Genomic DNA, 14,796 nt, shown 5'->3' on the forward strand with positions numbered 1-14,796 from the left:
TAACTGCAAACGATAGACCATATATTGAACACTGAAAACTTAAAGTTAATTAGAAACATTAGTCAAGAAAAACACACAGGCCGGTTTATCCCTTGAAAGCCAACATCCTTTGATCTACCGACAATTTACCTGTAAAATTATGTTGGCGTTTAAGGAATCGGTGCATTACGTTTGCGTGCATTACCATTACATTTGCGCGCAAAAATCATTACGTTTGCGCGCAGCTTTTGCTTACATTTGCGCGCATTTTTTGACAGGTAAAATCAGGTAAAATATTATACAGGTCATAATACTTATTATTTATTAATTTGTTCAATTATTTATAACGTAAATATTTAATCCCCAAATGCGCGCAAACGTAGTGCGCCCTAAGGATTTTTTTTTCTTTCTGCAGTGCCACATCATAAATACAAATGTACTAATGAGTTTTATACAATAGCGACATAAAATTACCAGAGTGATCTAAATTACAGATAGAGATTATAGTGTCAAGTTGACACTTCTAAAGACCAAAGACTAAAGGTTCACTCGATAGACGCAAATTTTAAACTTCAAAAATTAAGGTTAATCGAGCACATTTATTAAATAATTGATTTTTACTTATTTTTTAGTTAACACCGAGCTCATGAGGGTCTTAAATCTGATCTTATTGCTGTGTCCACAATTCTTTTTCTACGTATTTAGTGTATCGGTGTGAACAATTCCATGTTTATATCACATGACATTTCCGCGGGAAATTCTTCTATTGAGACCGTACGAATGGATGTGAATTTGGATTAATGCATATATATTGTGAAATAAAATTGTTGATGATCACATTTTCTACAACACAGTTAGATGTCAGGTTTGTACACATTTAGTCTCAACTCTAGTCTATATTCAAAACTGAGGCATAATCCCATCACATTTCTGACATTTCAACCAACAAAAATTTATTGAATATATTATCAACTGACATATCTATTTTTATTTTATCTAATGTCAGTCATACCAACTGACAAACTCAGCGGAAACCGTGTATTTAATAACAATTTTATTTGTGTATTTTAGGGGTTGTTTACATTTTGAGTTGTATGATAAACGTATATATATGTTTGTATGTGTTTCTTAATGAAAACAGCTCAATTTTATGATACTTTATTATACAGAATCATGCCACACAGTTTGTTTACACTTGAGTGTGTCTAAATGACCCACATTACAGCCATGAAAATGGTATATCCCAATTTATTTATTCAATAAATTTGGTACAAATTTCCATTGTCTGTGTTTTTCTATAGAGTAAATGATGACTTGCATTAATCCATCAAGCACTCTATTGGTTTATTTCTGTAATTACGAAAGCAACCAAGGATGACAATATTGTAGGGCGCCATGTGCTGGTGTGTAAATTATGTGCTATGTTTCATGCTAATTAACAAGTCTTTAAATTGCGCCCGGCCTTCGCAGATGAATTTTTTGAAGTCGGGTTGTACTAGTTCCTGTCAATATAATACTTCCATGGTTATATACAATGTATATATATATATACACATTAATGGATCTACAATCTGTGGATACTTGTATCTTGGCATTGCACAAGGTCATGTTTTTTTCTCTTGACTGTTTATGACGTCTTTACACTAATGGATGTGTGCAGATTGATAATTTAGTCTTAGATGCATGATTTTTTTATTAGTTGTTAGTGGCTTTGAACTAGCTGTCAGTTAACTGTGAGTACTCTCAGATCTGTTCCTAGGGCCATAATAAATAATAGGTTTGTTTGCCCAAACGCTACCTACCCAGAAAAAAGCTGCCTACTCAAATTCTTTTATTGTCCTGATTTGAAGAAGTTTTTTTTTAATCAAATAGGCATGAAGACTAATAAAAGAGGGACGAAAGATACCAAAGGGACAGTCAAACTCATAAATCTAAAACAAACTGACAACTCCATGGCTAAAAATGAAAAAGACAAACAGAAAAACAATAGTACACACGACACAACATAGAAAACTAAAGAATAAACAACACGAACCCCACCAAAAACTAGGGGTGATCTCAGGTGCTCCGGAAGGGTAAGCAGATCCTGCTCCACATGTGGCACCTGTCGTGTTGCTTATGTGATTACAAATCCGGTAAATAGTCTAATTCAGTAGGTCATATTCATGAAAGGGAAGGGGATTGTAGTTACGTTAATAAACATCTGATACTTCAATTTCTTTTTTTGAAAAAAAAAAAAAAATGCCTACCTACCTACCCACTGTCTCAACCTTTGGGTAGAGTTTGGGCAAACCAAAATATTTTTAAGTGTGGCCTAGTGTCTTTTTGTTGTACAAGTACCCGGCCACATCCATTTGTATTTTTGTCCATCTGATGAGTTGAGCCTTTTTCAACTGATTTTTGTCGAGCCTGCGATTTTTGTTGCAGAAAGCTTGACATAGGGATAGTGATCCAGGGGCCACGGGGGGCATTAGCTAGCTTCTTAAAAGCTTTATATTTTAGAAGGTGGAAGACCTGTATGCTTCATACTCTGTATATAGATGCGTCATGTCACGAAGTTTCCCTCCGACAGTCACATGTCCAATGTCTTTGACCTCATTTTTATTGTTCAGTGACTACATGAAAAAAAAGTTATTTTTAGTAATGTTAAATTCTCTCTTATTATAAATAAATAGGATAACTATATTTGGTATATTTGGTATGTGCTTACCTTGCAAGGTCCTCATGCCCATCAGACAGTTTTTACTCGACCTCATTTCATGGATCAGTGAAAAAGGTAAAGTTTTGGTGATCAAGTCCATATCTTAGATACTATAAGCAATAGGTCTAGTATATTCTGTGTATGGAAGCACTGTAAGGTGTATATGTCCAACTGGCAGGTGTCATCTGACCTTGTCCTCATTTTCATGTTTCAGTGGTTATAGTTTTTGTGTTTACGTCTGTTTTTGTTATACTGTATGCAATAGGTCCACTATATTTGGTGTGTGGAATTATTGTATGGTGTTGTACAGTGGCGTAGCTAGGTCAGTTTTACGTGTACAGCTGAACCTTGGTAAGTGGCCTGAAGACCCAAGCGGATCCAGGACAAAGAATTTGCTGGTAGTAGATTAGCGGGAGGGAAGCCTCCCGAAGTTTAAGAGTTATCGAGACTGACATACCATTCCTGTCATTGAAAACTCATCAATAACAACATTCTTCAGATTACAAATGGTTTCTTTTTTATGTTTAATCTATTCATTGTGTTTATTTAGAATCTACTGACGGTCATTGGCTTTGGAGTAAACGTCCAAACCAGTTACTTTGAAATATGACTAAACAGAGTTGTTAGGCAAAGGACTCAATCAACAAAAACACAAGTTCATGTGCAAATTTCGTAAATTAGTTTTTCAGGTGCAATATTAAAATTTGTAAAGGGTTCTCTATGGAACCTTGGTTCTCGCCTGGGATTTCTCCCCGCATAAAGTATATTGATTCATTTATCAATCCATTACAGGATTTAAACAAATCAAATATTTTCATTTGAAGTTTCATGCATACTATGGAGGTTTATAAATTTATCATTTTAAATTAACTCATCATAGATACCAGCATTGAAATTTTGTACTTGCGCCAAAAATTCCAGATTGTCTGATCAAAATTGCGTAAAGATAAGTCCACCTGTTAGTTTAAAACTGAAAAATGAACGGAAAAAAGTTTGCTTCAGAAATTAACCATGAAAAAAAACTTTAAAAAAACTTTGACGAATGTTTAACAAACCAGGGATGATTCCAAGTGTTTTCAAATAGGTCCCTTGAACACCTAATTGGGAATTTTTATCCCAATTGGGATTTTTTTATGCATAAAATCTAAGACAAAATCATATTTTCCTGTAAAAACGGAAATGTATATTAAGTTTATTAACCTCTACACTGATTTAAGAAGTTGTAACATTTTGAATAGTTATGGATGGGCTACTGATTATGATATATATTTATGCTGGTAAACGATTTCCCCATGAAAATAATAAGAAAAGAAATCGCATGATACGATAAAAAGGTAACGAGTCGACTAACAAGACTCGAGAAACGTTTAATATGTTTTCAACAAGTTGAAGTTACAAACAAGTTTTTTAGCTCACCTGGCCTAAAAGGCCATGTGAGCTTTTCTCATCACTTGGCGTCCGTCGTCGTCGACGTCGTCGTCGTCGTCTGTCGTCGTTAACAATTTTTCAAACATCTTCTCCTCTGAAACTACTGAATGGATTTGAATGAAACTTAAGATGATTGTTCCTTAGTATATCCTGCACAAAATGTGCGCTTCAATTTTTGATCCGTCAAAAAACATGGCCGCCGTTACTTAAAATAGAACATAGGGGTCAAATGCAGTTTTTGGCTTATATCTCAAAAACGAAAGCATTTAGAGCAAATCTGACATGGGGTAAAAATGTTCATTAGGTCAAGATCTATCAGCCCTGAAATTTTCAGATGAATCAAACAAACCATTGTTGGGTTGCTGCCACTTAATTGGTAATTTTAAGGAAATTTTGCAGTTTTTGGTCATTATCTTGAATATTATTATAGATAAAGATAAACTGTAAACAGCAAAAAAGATCAGCAAAGTTAGATCTACAAATAAGTTAATATGACCAAAATTGTCAATTGACCCCTTAAGGGGTTATTGTCCTTTAATGACAATTTTTCACAATTTGTTCATCATATTTGCTAACTTTAAAAAATCTTCTCCTCTGAAACTACTGAATGGATTTGGTTAAAACTTAGCATGATTGTTCCTTAGATTATCCTGCACAAAGTGTGTGCTTTGATTTTTGATCCGTCAAAAAACATGGCCGCCGTTACTTAAAATAGAACATAGGGGTCAAGTGCAGTTTTTGGCTTATATCTCAAAAACGAAAGCATTTAGAGCAAATCTGACATGGAGTAAAAATGTTCATTAGGTCAAGATCTATCAGCCCTGAAATTTTCAGATGAATCAAACAAACCATTGTTGGGTTGCTGCCACTTAATTGGTAATTTTAAGGAAATTTTGCAGTTTTTGGTCATTATCTTGAATATTATTATAGATAAAGATAAACTGTAAACAGCAAAAAAGATCAGCAAAGTAAGATCTACAAATAAGTTAATTTGACCAAAATTGTCAATTGACCCCTTAAGGGGTTATTGTCCTTTAATGACAATTTTTCACAATTTGTTCATCATATTTGCTAACTTTAAAAAATCTTCTCCTCTGAAACTACTGAATGGATTTGGTTAAAACTTAGCATGGTTGTTCCTTAGATTATCCTGCACAAAGTGTGTGCTTTGATTTTTGATCCGTCAAAAAACATGGCCGCCGTTACTTAAAATAGAACATAGGGGTCAAATGCAGTTTTTGGCTTATATCTCAAAAACGAAAGCATTAAGAGCAAATCTGACATGGAGTAAAAATGTTCATTAGGTCAATATCTATCAGCCCTGAAATTTTCAGATGAATCAAATATCCAATTGTTGGGTTGCTGCCACTTAATTGGTAATTTTAAGGAAATTTTGCAGTTTTTGGTCATTATCTTGAATATTATTATAGATAAAGATAAACTGTAAACAGCAAATATGATCAGCAAAGTAAGATCTACAAATAAGTCAATTTGACCAAAATTGTCAATTGACCTCTTTAGGAGTTATTGCCCTTTAAAGACTTTTTTCACAATTTGTTCACCATGTTGACTTACTTTAAAAAATCTTCTCTTATGAAACTGCAGTATCAATTTCAGCCAAACTTATGCTAAATGAGTTTCAGAGTTTCAGAGTATCTAGTATAAATTTTATATTTCATTTCCTTGTATGTCAAGAAACATAGCTCCTATGGCTAAAATAGAACATAGGAGAAAATGATTTTTTTTTGCTTTTGAAGAAAATAGGACGATTCAAAGAACATTTAAATAAATTGAAAAGCCAAAATAATCATTGATGAGAGATTAAACCAAAAAAATTCAGGTGAGCGATTCAGGCTCTTGAGAGCCTCTTGTCTTAATTCTTACTATTACAGTTATTGAAAGTTTAAATAAATGTTTTTTCTATATGATATTAGTAATGGAAGACAGTTAAACCGTAATCAATATATTTTAATTCAGTTATAATTTGAGACGTAAAAAAAATCAAGAGTGAAAATGGGGAATGTGTCATAGAGACAATAACCAGATCTTAGAGCAGACAACAGTCGAAGGTTACCAATGGATCTTTAATGCAGGGAGAAACTCCTACACCCAAAGGATTGCTTTTGCTGGCCCCTTAACACAATAACCATGATAACAAAAATGTAAACTATTTCAACTAGTCACTTGTTCAGGTGGAACTTTTAAACCAGAGGAAGAACAAAGTAACTACAATGTAGTTAATAAGTTCTGGAGAACTTTTCGGCTAGTTAGTTCTTTCCGCCTGGAACTTTCCAACGTCGGAACAAAAGAGCATTTACAATAACTTGGACATCATACTAAAATCAGAAGCATACACAAGAAATTAATAAAATTTAAAAAAATGTACAAAACAATTATGAAAAATAAATATGATATACAGCAACAATCACTGCATTAGTGGGTCCTCACTATGGACAGGTACATACAGAATGTGGCGGCTTTAACATCTTAACTGGCACAAAACTCTCCCCTAACATAGGACAGTGTATGTGTATAATCTCAGACATTGAATCTTTATCAATATAAATTGGAAATAACTTTTGAAAGTGGTAGGATTGCATAACATAAACATTACTGTACAAGCATTATTTGATACTTTAGAAATAGCTGAGAACAATGCCTGAGATAAATATTTTGACTAATTCTCTACACTATATTCATCTGAACGTGGCCAAGTTTGCCTTTGGGTTTTTGATTAACTGCCTATAGCAGCCTTTGGTGCTTTGATTTTACTTTATTGACCTATGTTGTTCATCTCATTTCAGTTCTTGAATATGATATGACTAAAACCTGCAGTCACCTTACTTGGAAATGAGATGTATTTTGGAGAGCCAGATTATGGTAGCCCTAGGTATAGTCAGCTTTTTATTTATGATAAATGATTTGACAAGTTGCTTTTTAAAAAAAAAAAGTCAATACGTGAACCTTAGAACTTTTTTTTTGCTAATTATTTTAACTGAATTGTAAATTAAATCTCAGTATTTTCATTACCATGTGTGTGGAGGCTAACATTTTCTTTTTATTGTAAATCAGGATAATTATGGCATGTCGAGAGTGGTGTTAAATATAAAGAAGGGAGATAAGGGATGTGTTTATTTCATTAGTTCGTTTCTGGATGGTGTTAGCTTTCATTTTTACCAGTTTGAATACCAACTACTACCAATGGATGACACTTCTATGGTGTTTATTGGTAGAGGTAATATTACACCTTGATTCCCTTCAACACAGAGTATTGGCTCACACCGAACAGCAAGCTATTAAGGGTCCAAAAAAATTACTAGTGTAAAACCATTCAAACAGGAAAACCAAGGGTCTAATCTATATAAAAAACGAGAAACATGTATGGATGACAACCATTTTACATCAGATTCCCGATTTAGGACAGGTGCTATCATTTGCAGCAGGGTTAAACATTTTAATGGTGCCAAACCTTCTCCCTTTTCTGAAACAATAGTACAACATCACAACATAGAAAGACACACTATAAAATATCAATTGGAAGGCTTTGCTCAATAAAAAAAAACACAAATTAACACACAATGAATACTTAATATCCTGTCATATCCGGAGCCTGTTTTTCTGTTTGATTATTATCATGTGACATGTCTATTTTTTGTGTTTTTTTTTAAATGTTTTCTTTGCATTTGAACCTATCTCACATATTTATTAATAAGACAGAGAGATGCAAAAATTATTGTATATTAGATCATGTAATCTCTCAATGGGTCTTGTTGGAGAATTACACTTATTGATGATCAGTCGTAAGGAACATCAATTAATGTCTCCTACTGGTTGACCATTTCACAATGCCTCTTTTATTATTTCTAGATTAATTTAAAGAATTTTTGAAAGACTGAGGTACATTTGTCCATGTTTTGAATCTTTATTATTCTTTAAGAATTATACGTATGGGAATCTATTTTTTTTCTATATAGATTATCAACTATATCATTCATTACCATATACATGTAGCAGATATAAAGTGAACTGTATAAATTTCTTTATTGCCAATTTTTAAGGTGCTCTTAATTACAGGAAGCTAATACAGATAAGAAGAATAAATGTTCTGAACGAACAATAATTAAGGTTTCGAATATTCCTCCATAGACTATATTTCTAACTTATAAATATGCTTGAACCTTAGGGATTCACACAAAAAATCTTATTATTATCACACCCCATGCTACATAGGTTTTAACCATTTAGTCAGTCATTTTTCTTTCCTTTGTGCAGACTCCAAATCTTTAATTGGTTTTCAATATTAAACAGATAAAACTATGCCATAAGCTATTGATCTTAAATTCTAATTCATAAACTCAAACGAACATAAAATATTTATCAAATAACCACAAACTCTTACATGGGAGACGCCACTTGCAGAGACAAGCGCACATTTGATTATAAATATGAGTATAATATTGTTGAAAGTTCATATACAGTATATATATATATACATAGCTATTAAGCCGCTTGTACTGGTTTCCCCATACTTGTGGTCCACAAATCTGAAAATAAATAATATGATTAATAATATTATTTAATTTGCAAAATGCTACCACATGTACACTTTGACTGCAATGGCTCGAATGACTTTAAACCACCTGAGTTCACTCGTGCATGAACTCAATATTCCAATTGAACCGACCTTACTATAATTAACCAAACACATGTTAACAAAAACAAACAACATTTTACATGTTCCATTTTGTACAACTTTGATAAATACATTTTATATGTAAGATTGCTTTATTAAGATTCTATCAGTTAGACCTAAACCAGAGAAGTTGTTTTTTTGATATATCTGTGAGCTAGCATGTTTATGTTTATTCAGAAAGGAAAGATGACTTATCACAAGATACTTAAATAAGGGATATTCAAGTTTTTAATCACTATGAACTGAAAAAAGTTATTGAAAAGACAAGACATTTTTTAAAAGCTAAAGGTGGTTGTTTTCATGAAGTTTAGACCAGTATTCAATGGGAGATAACTCTAATCACATTGAGGTTATTGATTTTTATGATAAACATTGATCATTGTTTTATCCAAAGTCAGCTGACTTGAATTTTCATGATTTGGTTTTGCATAAAACTATAAATTATCAATTATAAAACATTTAAAACTAGTTAGAATTATTTTTGATCATAATTATTTAGGTATTTAAGATATTTATTTCAATGAGCTAATTTATGTGTAGACCTTCTCTTAATCTGGTTTCTTCATACAAAATTCTAATAAATATTTTTTCTTTTCAGCATTTCTATAAAGTGATAACATAACTTAAAGAAATTCAAAACTTTTCCTATATAACATTAACCATAGCCATGCTTACGTCAATTAAAGATAACTTTTTCATTTTTTTTATAACTGGTTATGATGTTGGATGCCATTTTTTTAAACGAAACATTGGAATAGCATGGATCCCTCCCTATAAGCACACTAACTTCTTAGTGTATCCTACGTCATAGACCATATATTACAATGTAATATATTTTACTAACTTGTGAAGAAAATATTGATTGAAAATAATTTAACTCATCTCTACTTTGTATATACTATATATTGCATAAAGACTGCACCTGTACTGAAGACAAACACTGCACTTGCACTTGGACTGAAGACCAAAACACTGCACTTGGACTGAAGACAAAAACACTGCACTTGGACTGAAGACCAAAACACTGCACTTGGACTGAAGACCAAAACACTGCACTTGGACTGAAGACCAAAACACTGCACATGGACTGAAGACCAAAACACTGCACTTGGACTGAAGACCAAAACACTGCACTTGGACTGAAGACCAAAACACTGCACGTGGACTGAAGACACTACACCTGGACAAAATATCCAAGTTGAATGGGACTAGGGACCACTGGAACTAGCTCCTTCAAAAAGCATATTCATTATTGACCTCTTTATTGATGTGTTATGATGAAATCATGTTTTTGATAATTGCATTGATTAATGATCATGCCTTTAAATTTGGATTGACCTTGACCCAAGACTTATAGTTTCTCCTGAGTATAAATGAGTTTGCTCGTTGAAATTGTATAGAAAAAATTTCAATAAAATATTTACCATTTTGTTAACATTTGATAGCAAGGCTAATGGCTGGTGCACCAATATAGATTTTCATAATTGGCTCTAATTTAAAATTAATTTTTTTTAAATCGGAAAATTGCAACACCAATCAGTGTCTATTTAAAGTTGATAATTATTTATAGCTTTTGTTAAAGATACAGCCTTTTCTTTAATATATGTTGCCACTTTGGACTGAAGAAGATGGATTCATGGCAGACAGGAGGAGTCAGTCAACCTGTATGTATTTTTTTTTGCAGTTTTTCTTAAAACTATGTTTCTATTTGATAGACATTCAGATCAATTTTTTCTGAACAGTTTTGGAAAAAAAACTGCTTCATGTTAAATTGGGACTTGTAAAAGCAGACCACTGCAGAGAGCAAACTTACCGTAAGTTTCAATTTAAAAATGACATTCAGTATGGGCTTTGCTTATTATTAAAGTTTACCTATAATTGTTAATTTCTGTGTCATTTTGGTCTCTTGTGGAGAGTTGTCTCATTGGCAATCATACCACATCTTCTTTCTTTATCAAGATTAAATTCTGAAAAATTGCAACAGGAGTCTGTATTTAAAGATGATATTAATTTATAGTTTTTTGTTGCAGGTAGACAGCCTCTACGTGGCCCGCCTACACAGATGAAGAGGAGAACACCACTCATGGCTTGGGCAGGGTTTTAACACGTGGGTATTATTCCGTCATTACAGTTTTTCTTCAAACTTTGTTTATATTCGATAGGCAATAAGATCTGTTTTTTCTGGAATAGTTTGAAAAAAAACAGAGGCTTTATTCATGTTAAAATGGGACTTTTAAAAGCAGTATTCACTCTGCGGAGAGCAAACTTTTGGTTTTGATTTAAAAATGCCATGGGGTTTGGACTTTGCTCATTGTTGAAGGCCGTACGGTTACCTACAATTGTTAGTTTCTGTGTCATTTTGGTCTCTTGTGGAGAGTTGTCTCTCATTGGCAATCATACCACATCTTCTTTCTTTATCAAGATTAAATTCTGAAAAATTGCAACAGGAAAGAGTCGGTATTTAAAGATGATATTAATTTATAGTTTTTTGTTGCAGGTAGACAGCCTCTACGTGGCCCGGCCTGCACAGATGAAGAGGAGGGAGGACACCACACCACTCATGGCTTGGGCAGGGTTTTAACACGTGGGTATTATTCCATCATTACAGTTTTTCTTCAAACTTTGTTTATATTCGATAGGCAATAAGATCTGTTTTTTCTGGAATAGTTTGAAAAAAAACAGAGGCTTTATTTATGTTAAAATGGGACTTTTAAAAGCAGTATTCACTCTGCGGAGAGCAAACTTTTGGTTTTGATTTAAAAATGCCATGGGGTTTGGACTTTGCTCATTGTTGAAGGCCGTACGGTTACCTATAATTGTTAGTTTCTGTGTCATTTTGGTCTCTTGCGGAGAGTTGTCTCTCATTGGCAATCATACCACATCTTCTTTCTTTATCAAGATTAAATTCTGAAAAATTGCAACAGGAAAGAGTCGGTATTTAAAGATGATATTAATTTATAGTTTTTTGTTGCAGGTAGACAGCCTCTACGTGGCCCGGCCTGCACAGATGAAGAGGAGGGAGGACACCACACCACTCATGGCTTGGGCAGGGTTTTAACACATGGGTATTATTCCATCATTACAGTTTTTCTTCAAACTTTGTTTATATTCGATAGGCAATAAGATCTGTTTTTTCTGGAATAGTTTGAAAAAAAACCGAGGCTTTATTTATGTTAAAATGGGACTTTTAAAAGCAGTATTCACTCTGCGGAGAGCAAACTTTTGGTTTTGATTTAAAAATGCCATGGGGTTTGGACTTTGCTCATTGTTGAAGGCCGTACGGTTACCTATAATTGTTAGTTTCTGTGTCATTTTGGTCTCTTGTGGAGAGTTGTCTCTCATTGGCAATCATACCACATCTTCTTTCTTTATCAAGATTAAATTCTGAAAAATTGCAACAGGAAAGAGTCGGTATTTAAAGATGATATTAATTTATAGTTTTTTGTTGCAGGTAGACAGCCTCTACGTGGCCCGGCCTGCACAGATGAAGAGGAGGGAGGACACCACACCACTCATGGCTTGGGCAGGGTTTTAACACGTGGGTATTATTCCGTCATTACAGTTTTTCTTGAAACTTTGTTTATATTCGATAGGCAATAAGATCTGTTTTTTCTGGAATAGTTTGAAAAAAAACAGAGGCTTTATTTATGTTAAAATGGGACTTTTAAAAGCAGTATTCACTCTGCGGAGAGCAAACTTTTGGTTTTGATTTAAAAATGCCATGGGGTTTGGACTTTGCTCATTGTTGAAGGCCGTACGGTTACCTATAATTGTTAGTTTCTGTGTCATTTTGGTCTCTTGCGGAGAGTTGTCTCTCATTGGCAATCATACCACATCTTCTTTCTTTATCAAGATTAAATTCTGAAAAATTGCAACAGGAAAGAGTCGGTATTTAAAGATGATATTAATTTATAGTTTTTTGTTGCAGGTAGACAGCCTCTACGTGGCCCGGCCTGCACAGATGAAGAGGAGGGAGGACACCACACCACTCATGGCTTGGGCAGGGTTTTCACACGTGGGTATTATTCCGTCATTACAGTTTTTCTTCAAACTTTGTTTATATTCGATAGGCAATAAGATCTGTTTTTTCTGGAATAGTTTGAAAAAAAACCGAGGCTTTATTTATGTTAAAATGGGACTTTTAAAAGCAGTATTCACTCTGCGGAGAGCAAACTTTTGGTTTTGATTTAAAAATGCCATGGGGTTTGGACTTTGCTCATTGTTGAAGGCCGTACGGTTACCTATAATTGTTAGTTTCTGTGTCATTTTGGTCTCTTGTGGAGAGTTGTCTCTCATTGGCAATCATACCACATCTTCTTTCTTTATCAAGATTAAATTCTGAAAAATTGCAACAGGAAAGAGTCGGTATTTAAAGATGATATTAATTTATAGTTTTTTGTTGCAGGTAGACAGCCTCTACGTGGCCCGGCCTGCACAGATGAAGAGGAGGGAGGACACCACACCACTCATGGCTTGGGCAGGGTTTTAACACGTGGGTATTATTCCGTCATTACAGTTTTTCTTGAAACTTTGTTTATATTCGATAGGCAATAAGATCTGTTTTTTCTGGAATAGTTTGAAAAAAAACAGAGGCTTTATTTATGTTAAAATGGGACTTTTAAAAGCAGTATTCACTCTGCGGAGAGCAAACTTTTGGTTTTGATTTAAAAATGCCATGGGGTTTGGACTTTGCTCATTGTTGAAGGCCGTACGGTTACCTATAATTGTTAGTTTCTGTGTCATTTTGGTCTCTTGCGGAGAGTTGTCTCTCATTGGCAATCATACCACATCTTCTTTCTTTATCAAGATTAAATTCTGAAAAATTGCAACAGGAAAGAGTCGGTATTTAAAGATGATATTAATTTATAGTTTTTTGTTGCAGGTAGACAGCCTCTACGTGGCCCGGCCTGCACAGATGAAGAGGAGGGAGGACACCACACCACTCATGGCTTGGGCAGGGTTTTCACACGTGGGTATTATTCCGTCATTACAGTTTTTCTTCAAACTTTGTTTATATTCGATAGGCAATAAGATCTGTTTTTTCTGGAATAGTTTGAAAAAAAACAGAGGCTTTATTTATGTTAAAATGGGACTTTTAAAAGCAGTATTCACTCTGCGGAGAGCAAACTTTTGGTTTTGATTTAAAAATGCCATGGGGTTTGGACTTTGCTCATTGTTGAAGGCCGTACGGTTACCTATAATTGTTAGTTTCTGTGTCATTTTGGTCTCTTGTGGAGAGTTGTCTCTCATTGGCAATCATACCACATCTTCTTTCTTTATCAAGATTAAATTTTGAAAAATTGCAACAGGAAAGAGTGGGTATTTAAAGATGATAATTTATAGTTTTTTGTTGCAGGTAGACAGCCTCTACGTGGCCCGGCCTGCACAGATGAAGAGGAGGGAGGACACCACACCACTCATGGCTTGGGCAGGGTTTTCACACGTGGGTATTATTCCGTCATTACAGTTTTTCTTGAAACTTTGTTTATATTCGATAGGCAATAAGATCTGTTTTTTCTGGAATAGTTTGAAAAAAAACAGAGGCTTTATTTATGTTAAAATGGGACTTTTAAAAGCAGTATTCACTCTGCGGAGAGCAAACTTTTGGTTTTGATTTAAAAATGCCATGGGGTTTGGACTTTGCTCATTGTTGAAGGCCGTACAGTTACCTATAATTGTTAGTTTTTGTGTCATTTTGGTCTCTTGCGGAGAGTTGTCTCTCATTGGCAATCATACCACATCTTCTTTCTTTATCAAGATTAAATTCTGAAAAATTGCAACAGGAAAGAGTCGGTATTTAAAGATGATATTAATTTATAGTTTTTTGTTGCAGGTAGACAGCCTCTACGTGGCCCGGCCTGCACAGATGAAGAGGAGGGAGGACACCACACCACTCATGGCTTGGGCAGGGTTTTCACACGTGGGTATTATTCCGTCATTACAGTTTTTCTTCAAACTTTGTTTATATTCGATAGGCAATAAGATCTGTTTTTTT

At 34.0% G+C, this 14,796-nt stretch overlaps 1 long non-coding RNA gene across 1 annotated transcript; it reads left to right on the forward strand.

The window, feature by feature from the left end:
* Positions 1–739: 739 nt before the first annotated feature.
* On the forward strand, positions 740–9,569 carry LOC139521916 (uncharacterized). Its single transcript, XR_011664095.1, has 3 exons — positions 740–844; positions 6,913–6,998; positions 9,400–9,569. It is a non-coding gene; the product is annotated as an uncharacterized lncRNA (long non-coding RNA).
* Positions 9,570–14,796: the final 5,227 nt, after the last annotated feature.

This window comes from Mytilus edulis, chromosome 4 (genome assembly GCF_963676685.1).
Source record: "Mytilus edulis chromosome 4, xbMytEdul2.2, whole genome shotgun sequence".
Lineage (NCBI taxonomy): Eukaryota > Metazoa > Mollusca > Bivalvia > Mytilida > Mytilidae > Mytilus > Mytilus edulis.